The 21539-nt window shown below is 38.5% G+C and overlaps 1 protein-coding gene across 1 annotated transcript in view; it reads left to right on the top strand.

Annotated features, from left to right (window-relative positions):
• LOC143245245 (uncharacterized) overlaps window positions 1-21539 on the top strand; it is a 141558-nt gene that overhangs the window by 30077 nt on the left and 89942 nt on the right. The window contains exons 3-5 of the mRNA XM_076491387.1: window positions 17183-17387; window positions 18318-18489; window positions 19665-19901. The gene's annotated coding sequence lies outside the window, so the exon portion shown is untranslated. The remainder of the gene's footprint in view (window positions 1-17182; window positions 17388-18317; window positions 18490-19664; window positions 19902-21539) is intronic.

Here is a 21539-nt window from a genome sequence, read left to right as displayed (position 1 = left end):
CTATGGTATGACTACTGACTATTATACTTCTTGGTGGTACTGCAGTATGACTGGTGACTATTAAACTCCTTGGTGGCACTATGGTATGACTAGTGACTATTATACTTCTTGGTGGCACTGCAGTATGACTAGTGACTATTATACTCCTTGGTGGCACTATGGTATGACTACTGACTATTATACTCCTTGGTGGCACTATAGTATGACTAGTGACTATTATACTCTTTGGTGGCATTGCGGTATGACTACTGACTATGATACTTCTTGGTAGCACAGCTGTATGACTACTGACTATTATACTTCTTGGTGGCACTGCAGTATGACTAGTGACTGTTAAACTCCTTGGTGGCACTATGGTATGACTACTGACTATGATTCTTCTTGGTAGCACAGCAGTATGACTACTGACTATTATACTTCTTGGTGGCACTATGGTATGACTACTGACTATGATACTTCTTGGTGGCACTGCAGTATGACTAGTGACTATTATACTCCTTGGTGGCACTATGGTATGACTACTGACTATGATACTTCTTGGTGGTACTGCAGTATGACTAGTGACTATTATACTCCTTGGTGGCACTATGGTATGACTACTGACTATTATACTTCTTGGTGGCACTGCAGTATGACTAGTGACTATTTTACTCCTTGGTGGCACTGCAGTATGACTAGTGACTATTATACTCCTTGGTAGCACAGCAGTATGACTAGTGACTATTATACTCCTTGGTGGCACTGCAGTATGACTAGTGACTGTTATACTCTTTGGTGGCACTATGGTATGACTACTGACTATTATACTCCTTGGTGGCACTATGGTATGACTACTGACTATTATACTTCTTGGTGGTACTGCAGTATGACTACTGACTATTATACTCCTTGGTGGCATTGCGGTATGACTACTGACTATGATACTTCTTGGTAGCACAGCAGTATGACTAGTGACTATTATGCTTCTTGGTAGCACAGCAGTATGACTAGTGACTATTATACTTCTTGGTGGTACTGCAGTATGACTAGTGACTATTATACTTCTTGGTGGTACTGCAGTATGACTAGTGACTATTATACTTCTTGGTGGCACTGCAGTATGACTAGTGACTATTATACTTCTTGGTGGCACTGCAGTATGACTAGTGACTATTATACTCCTTGGTGGCACTATAGTATGACTACTGACTATTATACTCCTTGGTGGCATTGCGGTATGACTACTGACTATGATACTTCTTGGTAGCACAGCAGTATGACTACTGACTGTTGTACTCCTTGGTGGCACTATAGTATGACTACTGACTATTATACTCCTTGGTGGCACTATGGTATGACTACTGACTATTATACTTCTTGGTGGTACTGCAGTATGACTAGTGACTACTATACTTCTTGGTGGCACTGCAGTATGACTAGTGACTATTATACTCCTTGGTGGCACTATAGTATGACTACTGACTATTATACTTCTTGGTGGCACTGCAGTATGACTAGTGACTATTATACTCCTTGGTGGCACTATAGTATGACTACTGACTATTATACTCCTTGGTGGCACTATGGTATGACTACTGACTATTATACTTCTTGGTGGCACTGCAGTATGACTAGTGACTATTATACTCCTTGGTGGCACAGCAGTATGACTACTGACTATTATACTCCTTGGTAGCACAGCAGTATGACTACTGACTATTATACTTCTTGGTGGCATTGCGGTATGACTACTGACTATTATACTTCTTGGTGGTACTGCAGTATGAGTAGTGACTATTATACTTCTTGGTGGCACTGCAGTATGACTAGTGACTATTATACTCCTTGGTGGCACTATAGTATGACTACTGACTATTATACTCCTTGGTGGCACTATGGTATGACTACTGACTATTATACTTCTTGGTGGTACTGCAGTATGACTAGTGACTATTATACTCCTTGGTGGCACTATGGTATGACTACTGACTATTATATTTCTTGGTGGCACTGCAGTATGACTAGTGACTATTATACTCCTTGGTGGCACAGCAGTATGACTACTGACTATTATACTCCTTGGTAGCACAGCAGTATGACTACTGACTATTATACTCCTTGGTGGCATTGCGGTATGAGTAGTGACTATTATACTCCTTGGTAGCACAGCAGTATGACTACTGACTATTATACTCCTTGGTGGCACTGCAGTATGACTAGTGACTATTATACTCCTTGGTGGCACTATGGTATGACTAGTGACTATTATACTCCTTGGTGGCACTATGGTATGACTACTGACTATTATACTTCTTGGTGGCACTGCAGTATGACTACTGACTATTATACTCCTTGGTGGCACTATGGTATGACTACTGACTATTATACTCCTTGGTGGCACTATAGTATGACTAGTGACTATTATACTCCTTGGTGGCATTGCGGTATGACTACTGACTATGATACTTCTTGGTAGCACAGCTGTATGACTACTGACTATTATACTTCTTGGTGGCACTGCAGTATGACTAGTGACTGTTAAACTCCTTGGTGGCACTATGGTATGACTACTGACTATGATTCTTCTTGGTAGCACAGCAGTATGACTACTGACTATTATACTTCTTGGTGGCACTCTGGTATGACTACTGACTATGATACTTCTTGGTGGCACTGCAGTATGACTAGTGACTATTATACTCCTTGGTGGCACTGCGGTATGACTACTGACTGTATACTCCTTGGTGGCACTATGGTATGACTACTGACTATTATACTCCTTGGTGGCACTGCAATATGACTAGTGACTATTATACTCCTTGGTGGCACTATGGTATGACTACTGACTATTATACTTCTTGGTGGCACTGCAGTATGACTAGTGACTATTATACTCCTTGGTGGCACTATGGTATGACTACTGACTATTATACTTCTTGGTGGCACTGCAGTATGACTAGTGACTATTATACTCCTTGGTGGCACTGCAGTATGACTAGTGACTGTTATACTCCTTGGTGGCACTGCGGTATGACTACTGACTGTTATACTCCTTGGTGGCACTATGGTATGACTACTGACTATGATACTTCTTGGTAGCACTGCAGTATGACTAGTGACTATTATACTCCTTGGTGGCACTGCAGTATGACTAGTGACTATTATACTCCTTGGTGGCACTGCGGTATGACTACTGACTGTTATTCTCCTTGGTGGCACTATGGTATGACTACTGACTATTATACTTCTTGGTAGCACTCCAGTATGACTAGTGACTATTATACTCCTTGGTGGCACTGCAGTATGACTACTGACTATTATACTCCTTGGTGGCACTATAGTATGACTACTGACTATTATACTCCTTGGTGGCACTATAGTATGACTACTGACTATTATACTCCTTGGTGGCATTGCGGTATGACTACTGACTATGATACTCCTTGGTGGCACTATGGTATGACTAGTGACTGTTGACAGTTACAAGCTATTCCCACGAAAATAAAATAAAATCCATGGAGGATAAATAACCAAACACGTGTGCTTGAAAATCAAGAATGTTTGTGTTATCCACGTTCCTCACAGAATAAAACACAAAGTACGCTTTTCTGTCTTGAGACATAAGTGTATATATACAACTAAGGGCCGGCATAATTATGCATTCCAACGTAATACACAGTTTATGAATTTCATATTTAAAATAAAATAAATATATAGTTCTAACTGCCCCATTTTTTCTTTGAATATAATTATTTGTAATTATTTTATTGTTGAAGCCTTCCCTGGTGGCTTAGCGACGAGCTCTATAATTCGAAGTTCTATCCTTTTGGCAGACTCATAGTAGCTAATCCATTGTGCAGTTTTGCGCTAAACTAGAAGACAAACGAACATATTTAAAACTACTTAACTTTATCACGTCACTTGATCAAACTTTTAAAACTTGTAAAGTGCGCAACAAATATCCATTAATCTATTGATACATCGTTTTAAATAACTAAACAAAAATCATAGCCAACGAAACTTCAGATTACTTGTCACTAAAGTCAAAAATGAAAACATTTTGATGAAAAGATTTATTTGACATTTTCAAGAGATTAAAGCTGACTAAACCACAAGAATGTCGAGTTGATAACCCGAACGTTTTGTAATTATTCCTTCCCTATTTAGTCGCCACATCTCCATCATGTCAATTTTAACCAATATGGCGTATTGCTCTTTCTTCGGGACATTTATTTGGTGTAAACCACCGATATCAAATCGACCCTGGCTTCAATAACAGTCGCCACTCTGATAAATAGAAATTAACCATCAGTTTTTAAGAAGCAACTTCATCCGTGACCTATTTACCAGCCGTTCCAAGCAAAGTGGATATTTGATCAGCGTTGACGTGTCTGCTACCACCAATTGATATATTGTTTCCAGATGGCCATTAGATTCTCACTTGTGTTTTTTTACCGTTTTGTATCTGCTTTTTAAGTTTACGAGAAGCCCAACGTGTTCTATGTTGTGTTCCGAACACATTTTGTTGTTTTCTTGAATGACAGCTTGATTAGGCATTAGCACGTGCAGTATGGCATAGTTGTTATGCTATACCAACCCACAAGTTTGAAAATAATCTACGGAATCCATTGTATGTTTTTATGTTTCAATTTACGTTTTAATACTTAAGGGAAAGCAAGAATAACAATAAAAACAGTTGCAGAAGTACATATTTGACACAAAATTAATCTGACGGACACCATTTTTAGGTTTATGGCAATAACGGTTTAATAAACAAATGTTCAATCATATCATGAAACAGAAAAGGGGTCAGTTTTCCCACATTTCATACATTATGTTTGTCTAGTGAAGATAGGTCAATGACACCAGACAAGAGCATGATTATATCTTTAGATATAACCCAGAAATAAAACAGAAGTACTAATTTATATGTTGTAGTACCAATAATATAATGTTTTTGAACATATATTTTTAAATATTTGATCTAGATTTGTTAAATGATAATATAGTTGAGTTTATGTTGTGTTTTTTCGAATATTTTCGCAAAGCTTGTTTGTTTGTTTTTGAATTTCGCGCAAAACTATACGAGGGCTATTTGCACGAGCCGTCCCTAATTTAGCAGTGTAAGATTAGAGGGAATGCAGCCAGTCATCACCACCCACCGCCAACACTTGAGCTACTCTTTTACCAACGAATAGTGGAACTGGCCGTTACATTGTAATGCCCTTACGGCCAAAAGGGCGAGCATGTTTGGTGTGACGGGAATTCGAACCTGCGACCCTTCTATTATGAGTCGAGCGCCTTAATCACCTGGCCATGCCAGGGCCCTTCGCGAAGCTATTCAAGACATATCTGCGTCAGCTGACCTTAATTTTAAATTTATAGACCAGATGTAAAGCAGCTGGTCAACAGCACCAACCTCCAAATATTTGGCTAGCCTTGTGAAGCCGAATTTTAGGATTTGGCTAATATTTGGCTCGCCTTGCGTAGCCGAATTGTAGGATTTGGCTATCGCCCTTTGGATCTATCCACAGACCCATAGTGCAAAGCGCGATTTTTTAATTTTGTTTCTGTAACTTGACGCGAACACTATATACTGGCACATTTACCACTTGCAGTTGTGTTTTACCAGTAACATGTACACATGCTTTGTGGAAATCGTGTTAACACGTCCAGGGATAAACCGAGCAACAATTTCTGGACCACCTGTTCATTGATTAGAGTATGTTTTCACGCATGTTTATTCAACAGTCCTTTATGACATTTCTTAATCATATCCACTATAAATTATCATATTTTTTAGTTCTTGGTAATTTTGCAAGTTAACTCTTTATCTCATGTTAATTCATGTTGAGTTTGTTTGTTTATAATTAAGCACAAGGCTACACAATCGGTTAGCTGTGCTCTGCCCACCATGGGTATGGAAACCCGGTTTCTAGCAGTGTGAGTCGACAGACAAACAGCTGTGTTACTACTGTGTGTTTCATTTTTAGAGCCAGTACATAAAAATATGTTGGTAGGATGGGGTTGAAAGTTCAAAATGGTTATAGCTTCGATAGTTCTTTCTATAATTGGAGCCCGGCATGGCCAGGTGGGTTAAGGCGTTCGACTCGTAATCTGAGGGTTGCGGGTTCGAATCCCTGTCGCACCAAATATACTCTCCCTTTCAGTCGTGGGGACGTTATAATGTGACGCTCAATCCCACTATTCGTTGGTAAAAGAGTAGCCCAAGAGTTGGTGGTGGGTGATGATGACTAGCTTCCTTCCCTCTAGTCTACACAGCTAAATTAGGAACAGCTAGCGCAGATAGCCCTCGAGTAGCCTTAACTCACCTGGCCATGTCGGACCCGACCATTTTGAGATGAATTTCGAAAATTTGATATGACAAGGCTGTCGTAGTAAATGGAGATATAGATCATGAATGCACACTAAATTAAGGTTGTAGAGGTAGAAAAAATCCACAGAAAAGCTTTGAATGGTTGTGTGTATTTGTTTTAACACGGGCTACATAATGCAATTATTCAATTCAGAAGTCTTAAATACAGGATGTTAACAAACGATCACGTGCCAGTGTATGATTACATGTGCAACACGTTATTCGTTTTCAAATGAGGCGCGCTCTATCGTGGTAATATAAATAAAATTCAAAACCCAGGAAACGTTTCGAATTTCAAAAGAACAAATACTTTTATGTATGGATTTTACAGTTCGAAGGTGCAGTGTAATTGTAACCACATTTTTTATCTTCTTATTTGCATATTTCACTCTTAAGAGCATCGAATAATGTACTAAATTCATTTTTGTTATATTTTTCATTCCAATTTGTGCTATTATACATATCGAAATATGTGTATATAAATAAACATCTGAATGTGGTTCTGCAAAAGAAAAAAAATTACAGTGATACTGACACCTTTGGTGATCCAATAAACCTGTCTTGTTAGGTAGAAGTGACCATTGGTCACCACATGTCATCTGTGAACCGGATTGATACAAACAAAATTGAATTATAAGATTACAGACACATATGATTGGGCTATACAAAAGCTGAATCTGAAATTTTTTATGATATGATAATAAACAAAAAGAGAAGAGTATTCCGGGGTAAACCTGGTGTTAAATATGGTAAGCATTGAACAATCCTGAGAGATTTCTCTGATATATGACGAATAAATCTCATTTCACTTTATTTATACCCGAAAAGAATAGTGACAAAGGAGTTCACAATAAAACCAATAGAAGCCTGAGGAGTGCAGGGTGTTAATAAATTAACGTAGTCCAGAGAACAGCTTAAAATGGTTCAAAATAACGAAGCTCGTGCACGACCCATCGTGGAGACGATTTGACATAAAGTGAGAACACATAATGCATATTTTTAACCAACTTTCACAATTGCCACGTGGAATCTGTCTTCGTTATTGTTCTGTATATTCAGACAGACAATAAAGATTGTAAGGCATTGCCATAGCATTTGGATGACTCTATTCTGAGTATTACAAAGTTCTTCTATGATCATAAATTTTGGATTTTGGGCAGGGTATTTGGAGATAAAAATATTGTTACTTTAAAATGAGACACAAGTCTTGCATGCTTCGTGACATGAAATATTATTATACTGCAGGGGCGTAGATTTGTTTACACCCGATAGGGGGGGATGATTTTTGCAACCACTTATGTGGACTGTTCAATTTGCAAATTGGTAATCTCTGATTACGTAAACCTGAAAGCTGTAAACATGCAGTCACAGAGTAATCTTGTTGCCACGATACTTGCATGTATACTTAGGCCTACTGACTGATACTTACAAACTATCGTTTAGATCGAAAAGCTTAGAAGCACGCCTATATTAGAGATATACATTTCGGATACTGCAAAAGTTTACATCTAGGCCTAATTATGTAATTCGATTGGTAAGAACACGAGAAATACAAGAACAAACACACAATTTGTAGGCCTGTGATGCAATAAAACAATTCAACGGACCAAACTGTAGGGGGGGATGATTGTATGCACCATACCCCCACCTAAAATGAAGGGGGGATGTATACCCTCCATACCCCACCTCCCCAGAATCTACGTCCCTGTCATACTGGGATCGATTACCAAAATTTCTCAACAGTTCTCTGGAATATTATTTGCAATATCTCCATATTTATTGTATTACAGCTATAGAGGCTTCAAAGATACTTTTTATGTTGCCAGTCAACACTATGACACCCTTTTCCCCACTTCAATCTTTGCAGTTGGTACAACGAATAACACAAAATCTTGGTATAAACTTTAACAAGCTCCTCAGTCACTATTTCAAAACTGGATTAGTTGGCTTTCGTCATTCCATAAAACTCACAATCAATTATTATAATTTGTACGCTGACGGTCTTTGTGTTAAACAGAAAGATGTCCAACATTATTGGTGATAAACAATTTAGACATTTCACTAATTTCAAAGTATCTTGCGTAACGGAAGTCATAACACCCAGTCTTCAATGATGGTGTACGTTTACACATAGTGACATTGACTTCAGTAAAGTAGATCAATTGAGTGAACGTTTGCAGTTGCAGTTCTCTGACAACACCTTCAACTGACTTGAATATCATTCCATGACGAACTGATACGATTTTAAACTATTGAACGGTCTCATGCTTGAATTAGATTGCACACATTGTGTAACATCGTTCTTGGTTGTTTGTTTGACGTTTATTGGCGCAGAGCAACTAGGCTATCTGCGCCAAACAACTGGTAAAAAAATATTAAAAATTAAAGTAAAATTATTAAAATAGATAAAAATGAATTACTTTAAAACAACACAAAGGTCAGGTTTTCGAATTAAAAACTTAAGTAGAATGAAAGAGGCCAATAGCCCTTAAAAATTTAAAAACACAACTGAGGTGGACAGTGTCACCATCGCCAATAACACTGTCCGACGTCAAGGGTAAACCCATGGCAAAAACGTGTCTAAATTGGTGCCGTTGCTCACAGTCGTAACGACGACATGACAATAAAATAACTTGAGTGACACACAAGCTACACATTGGTGCATCAGTTCCAGATAAAAGAAAATGATGAGTTAAAACTGTGACCAATGCGTAGCCTACTCAGGATAACTTATTCCTTCCGTTCCTTACAGAAGCAAGATGGCCCAAGAGCAACAGAAGGTTTTATCTGGAAAAGCTTGTTGTCATGCTGCTCACTTCAAGTCAACTGTCAATTGGCGCGGAGCCGAGCCGTGAATACAGAGTCTTAGCGATATATGGAACATGCATGGCAGTGATAGCACCAGAGCAGACAGACTTAGATGTGGTGTCAGCAAGCTCGTTCCCGTGAATACCAAAGTGGCCCGGTATCCAAAAGAACTAGATAGAAATGGATGATAAAGAGAATTGGGCCAGTCGGTTTTCAATATTGACGAGAACTAATGTGAAGCGATTCTAGGGCCAGCAGAGAGGTAACTGAATTAGTATAAATAGTACAGTGCTTATACTGCATAGCTTCTACGTGATCCAACGTGAGAGAAATGGTGTACAATCCGACAGTGAATACAAAAATTGTAGAGGGGATCCTGTGTGCAACCACCGAACCATAACAAACCATAGCAGAGTCCAAAGAGTCACCTAATTCTGAACCATCTCTTTAAGTGGAAATGGAAGGATGGTTCAAAAGATGTTCAGCAAATAGAGGATGATACTTTCAGTTGGAAGCATCTGCCTTTTTCATGTGACTCAAAGAGAGGTCACATTTGGGGGGTGGTAATAGCCATGGAGGGATGGGCTGACCAGTGGAGACAGCAACATCATCCACGGACATATCCAATTCAGCCAATTGCATCTGGGTGCAAAGGGCAAAAGGAACAATGACAGGCTGTCTGTTCTGGAAAGCATGGCCCACTGAGGAAAGGAAACACAACCTCAGGTGGGATACTATGGTAAGGATCGAAGTTTTGATGCATACAATAAAGACAGTTGATAACGATGGAGGTTTAGAGGAGGTTCATGAGACTCAATGTACAAATTCTGGACTGAAGAAGTGTGGAAAGGCTCTGATGGTGAACAGGGTCCAACATATTCATGGCCAAAGTCCTGACAGAGCCATAGACCATAGATCCATAGTCCAGTTTTGATCAAACGAGGACACAGTAGATCTTTAACATGGAACATCGATCTACTTTTCAAGAAGTGAAAGAAGAGAGTACATGAAGGATGTTCAGTGCCCTTGTTCTCTTGATGCATAGCTGTTTGATGTGTGGAATGAAAGTAATTTTATGGTCAAATATAAGCCCCAAGTACTTTGCCTCAGGGACTACAAGAAACACAGCTTCTCCAAGATGGAGCTCAAGATTGGGATGAATATCTCGTTGGTGGCAGAAGTGCATGCAAAATAGTTTTAGAGAGAAAAAGAAATCGTTTGCTGTTGTCCACTTCAGTAAATGATTGAAGGCAGTCTGTAGCTTCTACTCAATAAACCTCATGCTCGACGACTTCCACATCTCGTCTCAACTATAGGGGAAGTTGTTCACTGATGGTTAATCTTTTAATGAAAAGTGTGGCACTCAAGACATAGCCCTGAGGGCCTCTAGATTCCTGTGGGAAAGTGTCAAACCCACATGGACTTGAAATCGACAGTCCATTAAAATGTTTAATTAAAATGGGCAAATAGCCATGCAACCCATATAAGTGGAGGTCTTACAGGATGCCATACCTCCATGCAGTATCATAAGCTTTCTCAAGGTAAAAAATACAGAAACAAGATGTTGTCTCTTGAGAAAGGCTTCCCTGATTGACATTTTAATTCGAATTATATGGTTCATGGTGGAGTGCTGTCGTCGGAGCCTACACTGAGTGGTCAAGACGAGACTGTTTGATTTGAGGAACACAATAAGACGAGCATTAACCATTCTCTCTAAAATCTTACAGAGACAGTTCATCAAAGCAATTGGATGGTAGTTCGAAGGAATTTTGGGATTCTTCCTAGGCTTAGAGAAATGGAGGACAATAGCATGACGCCAAACATCAGGAAAACATTTTTCTTTCAAATCCAGTTAAAACAACAAAAAAATAGCAAGTGAGGCAGGAGAGAGATAACACAACATCTTGTAGTGAATATCATCAGGTTCAACCAATGTACTGTCAGACTTATGAAGAGCAAGCTGGAGTTCTACCAGTGTAAAAGGGTGATTATAGTCATGGAGACGATCAGTCTGTAAAGGGATGATTATGGTCATAGAGACGATTAGTCTGAAAGAAAAAGACGATCGCTCTGCCCGAGTCTTAATGGCTAAAAAGGTGGGGGATGAAGCATAAGTGCTAGATGCACGAGGAAAGCTTTTCCCAAGAGTATCAGCGATGCTCTTGGCATCAGTAACTTCTGGCCATCAGAGAGCAAGATCGAAAGGGGTCAGAATTATACTGTCCACTGACCTTCCGAATCTTGTCCCATATAGCTTTGGAACTGGTGGTAGAAGATATACCAGTTGTGAACTTCCGAGATTCCTTCTGGCTTTGACGTCTTTTCTGCCGAGCATGTGCACGGGCCTGCTGAAAAGCGATGCAGTTTGAAAGTGTGAGATGCCTATGAAAGGTATCCCAAGCCAGTTTTTTTAGCCTTCCATGCCATGTTACAGGTAGGATTCCACTATAGACGTGTATAATATGTCAAGGTTTTGGGAATAGATTGAATAACTGCTTGGACAATACAGTTAGTTACTATTTGCACATAATCGTCTATCGATAACTTACAGAAGGATCAAGTTCTGAAAGAGCAGTGAAAAAGGGCCATTTGGTCTGTTCCAGCTTCCACCGGGTCACGCGGGCTGGGCGGAATCGACCACGGCCAGTCCCTCTCAAAAGGATAGGAAAATGATCACTGCCTCGTCGGTCACTGTCAACCCCCAAGAGAAATGAGAGAAAAGTAAAGAGGAACAGATAGAGAGACCAATAGCAGTAAGAGACTGACTAGGTGCATGAAAATAGGTATAAGAACCAGTATTGAAAAGAGAAAGGTTGTGATTTGAGATCATACACTCTATGGAATGACCCTTCTATCCATATCAGCACCACCCCATTAGAATCCTCAAGATTAAAAAGGGAGGAGGTAACTGTTCAATGATGGCATCAAGTTTTCAAGGTCTCTCCAGGAGACAGGTAGAAAGAACAAATAGTGATGGTATGACCCAATGAAACACGGATGGCTACACCTTTCAAGGATGTATCGAGTGGCAAAGGCAGGGTGGCTACATACTGATTGACCAACAGTGCCATCCCTCCAAGTACTCATTCATCAAACAATCTGTCATTTCTGTGCAAAGAAAACTGCTGAAAGGTGACCACATTGACAGGTTTTAAAAACGTTTAATGTAAAGAGAGACACTCAGGGTGATAAAAATTCAGTCAAATCCATAATATCATCTATATTCGAATGGAAGCTTCGACAGTTCCGTTGTATTAATCTGGCTATTTTATTTATGTGGAGAATTGGGTGGAGAACCTTTCAATTTATGATCACGTCATTTTTATTTATCAGAAGGAAGTCTTTCAACCTTCATGGATTCTGGCCTGGATCGAGGGGGCAGGTCTCTGTCAGTAGAAGTAGAATGCAGCAACTAAGGTCGAGAACGAATAATTGTTCAACTTCTCAGGGTTGAAGAAGACGAGCCCGAGTACACGCCAGAAGCTGGGGCTGAAGGAAATAGACCTAAGGAAGGATTGGTACGCACAGAGATTAAAGAGGACGTTTACTCCTCCACTATGTTAACTACAAAGGGAAAAGTCTCTTTACATGGTTGGAGAACGACTGTTAAGGAGGTACAGAACGATCTGTCTGCATTCCCACTGTAGCAGTGGAACTGAGTGCAGCAACATATGTCCGAGATGGACTGTAACGTTCGAGTTTCGGGGTAAGTAATGTCGTGAACTGTTTCCAAATGCTGTACTTCCACCCACCGAGGATAAGAATGAAAGTAAGAGGGGTGAAAGCCACTGCAATTGACACAATGAAGGTCCATTTTGTATTAGCAGTATCATGGTCCTTGCCACCACAATGAGCACATGTCAAAGAACAATGACATGATGCCTTCGAGTGATTCAACCACTGTCATTGTAAACATTTGAGAGGGTTCAGAATATATGGCCATACCTTACAATTTAGATAATCTAACTTGATGGTGGCAGGTGGACGTGGTGATGTAAACGTCAAAATTTGGATATTGGTCGGCAGCAAAGTTCCATCTTTGCTTGTGGAGGTATTCCTCACTGCAGAAACTCCTTGTGTGGAGAAGTCAGCGAGGATCTCTGACTCGAGGTTGTTTAAAATCCCTCTCAACAATAACTCCTCATGACGAATTCAAAGTTGCATGGAGAGTAACCTCAATGGGTATATCCCCGATAGTTTTCGAATGCAAAAGGAGTTCACTGTGTTTTGGAGTGAATGTTTCCACCAAGATGTTTCCAGAACGTAGCTTGTTTACTGACTTAGAGAGCCAGCAAGCTCCTCTAGTCCCTTCTGAATAAAGAAGGGAGACATTTGTTCTAAATATTTGTTTGATAAAGAATGTAATATCAGAAATTGAGGTACAGGTGTTGAAGAAATAAAAGATTGCTGTTCAGAATCTTCAAGACGTGGTCCTTTACCTGTGATATATTTTTTCTCACTATTTTATTCTGATTTGGGATTCCATAATAAAGAAAGAAATTTCAGTGCCCACTAACCCCACCCACTATGGAGCCCTACGAGGGGATGCACTGCAATGCCAAACAAGGACATTGCAGCAACACTGGGATTTGGTGAGCACTATACCAAACACCAGCATTAGACAGATACAATGTTCAAAACACCCGTTGAAAACGTCCAACACTGGCGCTCGGTTGATCCTAGCCCAAGTGGACCAGACGATTGACCTATGGGGGGGGGAAACAAAAGGTTGTCTGTCTACAGATATTCAAGGCCAAAGTGATGTTTTATGGTTCGAACCCTCAACCACCAGGATTCTATCCTCCCCTTCGCGGGTTGTCACGTACGGCAAACACGTGGGTGGATGTTTAAATCCCACAGGAAGTAAACTGAAAGCACAGAACCTTCTCTGGGAGGTCCCCTCACCATGTACAGGAATCCACACAAAGGGGAACGTCATGAATATTACACATATAAATTTACCATTTTCATAACAACTCACAATCTCATTTATTTGAAATTCGCATAATTTAAGACATTGTTGAAAATTTTACATACTTTTACACTATCTATGGGGCTTGTCCCTGAAACTACGTCCTCTGGTTTCTCATGTAGAACAGGTTGAGTGTACATAGTTACCAGTTTAAGAAGCCTACATATACTTTTAAAATATGACGTATATTAGAGTTAATATACATATAAGTTTATAAATATATCATATGAATAATCTTTTTTTTAGGAACACGTTATTTTATTGTTGTTCTTGTTTGTAAAGTATTCACATTTGTGATATTCCAAGTATAAAACAAATACACAATTACCTGATCTTCCCAATAACAAGGAATTTGGGGACAAAAAATGTCAAAAAACATGTGTAGTAGTTCGTTGAGTATGAACTGGACTTCATGTCATGGTAATTCTTTGTGATAGGTTATCGTTTCATAAGCCCCCCGCTAGTTCAGCGGTATGTCTCCGGATTTACAACGCTAAAATCAGGGGTTCGATTCCCCTCGGTGGGCTCAGCAGATAGCCTATTGTGGCTTTGCTATAGAAAAACACACACACGAGTCTGAAATGGAAGGAAGAAGACGCGAGTGTAGTTGAAACAAAAACAAACACTTTAGTCGGAAGACAAGACACAGAAGAAGAGTTGATCGTCTAGTGATGAAACTATAGAGTTGGAGTTAAGTTAAGGGTAGGAGTAAGACTGTACCTGAAAAAATGAAACACGTTGTATGTGTAGGAATAAAATCGACTTATAGGGATCGTTTTTTGTAATTTAATGCTACAAAGTTTGGACACAAGCGACAATATAGGTGCTGAGTAACATTGAAAACAAAGACTGGACTTACGTTACAAGATCTGGGTCAGTACCGAACAGAATACTGTTAAAACGCCAAAATTTCTCTCACAATTCGCATTCTTTCTATAGTTTGGCCAACCAAAAAAGTGGACCGCTAGTGTTCAGAAGTCAACCTGCTCCATGTGCAAGTCGTCGTTGTATAAAAGACACACTTGCACCAGATAATATAGGATAGGTTAGAAAATTAGGCATAAATACCACCACAAACGGATACAGTTTGTTTCAATTAGAACCTTAGATATTGGAAAATAAAAGGGCAAATATGAAATCTTCAATACATGATAGTGAGATGTGTAGCACTTGCATACCACACAGATTAATGTTTGTGATGCATATATTTCTACATTATTATACTACGAATGAATACTTTCAAGTTTTAAATAGCGTGATATTAAGGTTGATACTATGGGTAAAAAATGTTACAAATTTAAGATATGCAACATAAGAAGCGATAAAGCAGTGGCCTATTTAGGTAGAGGCTTGAAGGGGCTCAGCCCCAGAGCCCATGGTCTTAATGGGGCCCCATTGATAATTTTATTCTATGTAAAGTTACATGGAATATAGGGCCCATAAAATTATTAGTCCCCTTAAATCCGCCACTATGATAAAGTTTTCATAATGAAGGTCAAATATTCAAAACGTAGATAAGTGCGTAGTTCTAAATATTTGTGGAGTACATTTTTAATCGTCCTTACCTCATCATAGTGAACTATGATTTGAAGAATATACAGAACTAGTGTTAACTAATTTATTTTCCATACAATCATGTTGTTTCAGAAATTAAAAACAAATATGAAGCCTAATTTATCACTCATTTCACCACTTGTCACTGAGCTATATCGGTTACGAAGAATTCAGCCCATTATCGATAACCTTGGACAAGGGAAAATCGAAAGTCTAGGCTTCTTATAGTGGTGAATTCATAAATATCGTCTGGTAACAATTCAGAAACACAACTTAGCAGTATCAGTGTTACATATTCTTTTATGATTTTGTTACCATTAATACGCTTTGTTCGGATATCAGAATAAAATGTTTTAACAAGCAATGTACCATTCGATTTTCGCACTGAGTATATATTTGCATATACTTATTTTAAAGTTTTGAAACCTAGTAATAAGTTATATCTTCTATCCTGGCGTATTCCGTACCATGTTTATACAGGTGTGAAAGGCTGTTTAGAAAGTGCAAACAATCAATGCGGATGGTCCTGTTGTTTAATATGATATCACAATTTGCTTGGTTGGATGTCAGTGTGGTGAATTTAGAACGGCCCGGCATGGCCAGGTGGTTAAGGCACTCGACTCGTAATCCGAGGGTCGCGGGTTCAAATCCCAGTCAAACCAAACATGCTCGTCCTCTCAGCCGTCGGTGCGTTATAATGTGACGGTAAATCCCACTATTCGTTGGTAAAAGAGTAGTCAAAGAGTTGGCAGTGGGTGGTGACGACTAGTTGCCTTCCCTTTAGTCATACACTGCTAAATTAGGGGCAAATAACCCTCGTGTGGCTTTGCGCGAAATTTGAAAACAAACTAATCTATACTTCTTTTGCTCTTTAAGGCTGTGAAATAGTTAAAGGTATAATGACGTCAACGAAAACCTAGATCAACATTATAGCATTTTTCTTTTGTAATAAATTCAGAACTATGAGCCTTAATAAACAGTCATCCATCAAGTTGCCAGTTTCTGTAGTTTTGACGCAATGAGTGATCACATTACATGGTAGGGCCTGGCATGGCCTAGCGCGTTAAGGCGTGCGCTTCGTAATCTGAGGGTCGCGGGTTCGCGCCCGAGTCGCGCCAAAACATGCTCGCCCTCCCAGCCGTGGGGGCGTTATAATGTGACGGTCAATCCCACTATTCGTTGGTAAAAGAGTAGCCCAAGAGTTGGCGGTGGGTGGTGATGACTAGCTGCCTTCCCTCTAGTCTTACACTGCTAAATTAGGGACGGCTAGCACAGATAGCCCTCGAGTAGCTTTGTGCGAAATTCTAAAAACCTAACCAAAAAAAAAACCTAACATTACATGGAAAATAGCTATTTTAGTAAGTTTTAGTTTTTATTTACACTGTACGTATAGATGATGATTACAGTAGAAAGTGAAATAATATAAAAACACAAAAAACATTACTTTCTTTATCTCCGTGCCTTCATAATAATTAATGTGTTTTTTTCTCTAGGGGGCGTGCCTATAGATTTTTCTGTTTTGACGACGTTTAGGGCAGAACAAGGTTCAGAAGGATATTTGTTCTCTGTATACGATAACGAAGGAAATGAACAACTTGGTCTTAAAGTTGGAGACAATGTTACCTTTACCTGCCGACGAAGTCTTGAAGCATCAGATTTGGCTTCAGCCAATTTTGATCTAAGAATCAATGACGGCAAGTACGTGTAGTGACATGCTAAAAGACTGATATAGATGACCTATCTTATAATCTTTGTATAATAAAGTTTGAAGATGGATTGCGTAAGTAGTAAAAGAAACTATTCCTTATATACAAAGTACAGTTGCTCCCACGACTCTTTTGTACTCGTTTCAAATTCCAGCGGTTTTCAAAGTTTTATTTCATAAAATAAAAAGTGAGTTTCTTGTGATCAGATTATTTAAATAACCATTTAAAGCTATACCTTTAGAAACAGTGTAACCTGTAAGACTAAGAGACGGCGATAACCTGCTTGGGTTGCATAAGATACAATTTTTTTTTAGCAAAATTAGATAACCTGTTATGTATAATGTTAATATAACTAAATACAGTAACGTGTCTGTGTATATGTATGGAGGCTTTATCACGGTTGGTGATTGCATAGTTGGCGACAGAAGCTTACGCTTATGTTGCCTATCCTAAAGTTTACCCGAGTTTAATTTTATAACATTTCATGTCTGAATTTAAACAGACATTAATTGGAAATAATTAAGAGAAATAAGCTTGTTAAGTGCGTTTCTAATCCATGAGGTTGAGATGAAATTTAATTGGCTGGCTAATAAATATTTTACCATTGAGAAAAATATGTATAGTTTTCATTTATTTTCTGGACTGAGAATTACGCACAAGGGTTAGCTTGTGTCAAAATGAAAACAACAATGCTTACAGAAAACCCAATGTTCTTTCCAAATACTAAACTGAGCATTAAACTAATTTTTAACGAAATGAAAAAATAAATCAGTTTAAGGCACTTTTTTTTTTTTCAGATTTCGTATCGAAATAATTGTCTACCTTTTAATATTGCACCTCTGTGTTTGGTATTTGGTTATTTATGTGTGGCAAAGGAAAAAAAATTGTTTCATTTTTTCGTGTTTGTTTATTTTTGTTGTAGATGGCACCGCTTATCCTTAAGTGTGAAAGGGGATTCTGTGAGCGTGTTGAATGGATGCGGCCCCAATCGACAAACAGAAACACTACAGTTTTCTCGTGATGCAGATGCTTATATTGACACATCAGGAATCACTTTGGTCGGACAGGAGCTCCATAATGGAGGATTTTTTAGGGTAAGAGAATGACAACAGTAAAGGATTTACATTACCGTAAAAGTGCTGTTTGTTGAAAATAAATTATTATATACATCATAATAAGAGCTTTTGTTTAAGTGTTTATTGGTAGGCTTTGTTTTATTTTGGTACAAATGTGAAAAATAATTTTTAATGACGCAAATAAAATGTCAAGTCTATTCAGTTTTTGTTATGGAAGCATGGCCAAGCGCGTAAGGCGTGCGACTCGTAATCCGAGGGTCGCGGGTTCGCGCCCGCGTCGCGCTAAACATGCTCGCCCTCCCAGCCGTGGGGGTGTATAATGTGACGGTCAATCCCACTATTCGTTGGTAAAAGAGTAGCCCAAGAGTTGGCGGTGGGTGGTGATGACTAGCTGCCTTCCCTCTAGTCTTACACTACTAAATTAGGGACGGCTAGCACAGATAGCCCTCGAGTAGCTTTGTGCGAAATTCCAAAACAAACAAACAAATTGTTATGGAATGTATGTCAGTTATTTTAAATGTGGCCAGGTGGATAAAGCACTCGTAATCTGAGAGTCGCGGGTTCGAATCCCTGTCACACCAAACATCTCGCCCTTTCAGCCGTAGGGGCATTATAATGTGACAGTCAATCCCACTATTCGTTGGTAAAAGAGTAGCTTAAGAATAGGCGGTGGATGGTGATGACTAGCTGCCTTCCATCTAGCCTTACACTGCAAAATTAGGGAGGGCTAGCGTAGATAGCCCTCGTGTAGCTTTGCGCGAAATTAAAAAACAAGTCAAAAACTTCTTAAGTGTTAACTGTTAGTGCAACCTGTAGGAAAATAATTTAATATAGCATGTGTGTAACTAAAATTTAAAACAAACCAATAGCAAATGTTAAATTTAAATAAAATAGTAAAAACTATACTGAAAAAAAAAGGATTATTGAAGAGGAAAAATAACTGTTTTTATTCCAGAATGAAAACTTTCATTTCAGTAAATTTTTTCTTGTAACAAATTTAATTTTTTATACTTGAATAACGTTTTTGTAATGAAGCTCATAATGAAACTTAACTAGAATGTTTCAGATCTTTATGCTCTTGGTAACAAATTGTAGATTAATGAGGCCCTAAAGTCCAAATCTCAGTTGTTGTTTTTCCATGTTTTAGGCAATATATTGTATTTAAATATATATATTTTTGTGTCTTCTGATAGGGGGATATTCAACAGCTTCAAGTCATTCCTACTCCCCAAGCTGCATATGAACACTGTGTAGATTATATGCCTGATTGTGACACTCCTTTTCCATATGCGCAACCTCCTGAGGCAGAGGTGTATCCTGTATATCCATATCCAGTGGATGAAGACCTTCCTCCGATAAGCCCAGAGGAAAAAGAGGAGGAACCTACTTATCCTGATGCTTCTTATGATGTAACAAATTTCACTGTTATGGTAGGTGTATTCACCTGAATAGGTTTTTATTTGATTTTAATGCAAAGTCGTTAGTGTTATTGATTGGTTAACCCTAATTGATAATAAATTAGCATTAAATAAGTCAACATCAGGTATGACCTATTTTATGCTGTCTTAATCAGTAGGTTATATCATAAGGATTGGAACTTGCATGTTTTTGCTTTGCAGAATGTCATATGTTCTATAGTACAAAAATATATGTAAGATTGTTATTTTATTATTGTCTTGACGTCCTCTTAAATAATTTGAATATATATTGACTTTCAGTCAGTTCGTGGTATTCAGATAGAGCAATATTGTTGTATGTTCAAACACATTTGCTGCTATGTGGGTCACATGCAATTATCTTTCAAAACCAAATTTTTCTTTTGCCACCTACTTTTGGGACACCATGACTGTACCTTGGCATCTCTTGATGGTTTAATTTTAACTACACTTTATTTTGTGGCAGTGAACGTGTTAAGGAAAATGTTTTGAAATTTGTTAATAAGAAAATACTATTCTAATTCATGAATATTGTTATTCAAAGTACTTAATCATTTCTGAAGAAGGTAAAAAGAACTTGTTATGCATGAACCAGAAATTTCTAGCTCAAAATTGAAAACTGAAGAATATTAGGAAAGTTATTACAGATAAGAGCACACCATTTAAATAAAAACAAAGAAACATTAACCAGAAACAAAAATTCAAATGGGGGAAAAAAAGGAACAATTTATTTTCCACAGTTATTGCACAAAACCCAGATAGATGTTTAAATTAGGATTGTTGTTTTCAGAGTCTTGTTTATACAGGATGACCACACATTGTTGTTTTCAGAGTCATGTTTATACAGGATGACCACACATTGTTGTTTTCAGAGTCATGTTTATACAGGATGGCCACAAATTGTTGTTTTCAGAATTCTGTTTATACAGGATGGCCACAAATTGTTGTTTTCAGAGTTCTGTTTATGCAGGATGGCCACAAATTGTTGTTTTCAGAGTCATGTTTATACAGGATGGCCACAAATTGTTGTTTTCAGAATTCGGTTTATACAGGATGGCCACAAATTGTTGTTTTCAGAGTCCTGTTTATACAGCATGGCCACAAATTGTTGTTTTCAGAATTCTGTTTATACAGGATGGCCACAAATTGTTGTTTTCAGAATTCTGTTTATACAGGATGGCCACAAATTGTTGTTTTCAGAGTCCTGTTTATACAGGATGGCCACAAATTGTTGTTTTCAGAGTCCTGTTTATAAAGGATGGCCACAAATTATTGTTTTCAGAGTCCTGTTTATACAGGATGGCTACAAATTGTTGTTTTCAGAGTCCTGTTTATACAGGATGGCCACAAATTGTTGTTTTCAGAGTCCTGTTTATACAGGATGGCCACAAATTATTGTTTTCAGAGTTCTGTTTATACACGATGACCACAAATTGTTGTTTTCAGAATTCTGTTTATACAGGATGGCCACAAATTGTTGTTTTCAGAGTTCTTTTTATACAGGATGACCAAAATTTGTTGTTTTCAGAGTTCGGTTTATACATGATGGCCACAAATTGTTGTTTTCAGAGTCCTGTCTATACAGGATGGCCACATATTGTTGTTTTCAGAGTCCTGTTTATAAAGGATGGC

Source organism: Tachypleus tridentatus, chromosome 2 (genome assembly GCF_004210375.1).
Source record: "Tachypleus tridentatus isolate NWPU-2018 chromosome 2, ASM421037v1, whole genome shotgun sequence".
NCBI classification, from domain to species: domain Eukaryota; kingdom Metazoa; phylum Arthropoda; class Merostomata; order Xiphosura; family Limulidae; genus Tachypleus; species Tachypleus tridentatus.
The sequence above is the reverse complement of the archived record's forward strand: the minus strand, read 5'-3'. Positions and strand labels throughout refer to the sequence as shown.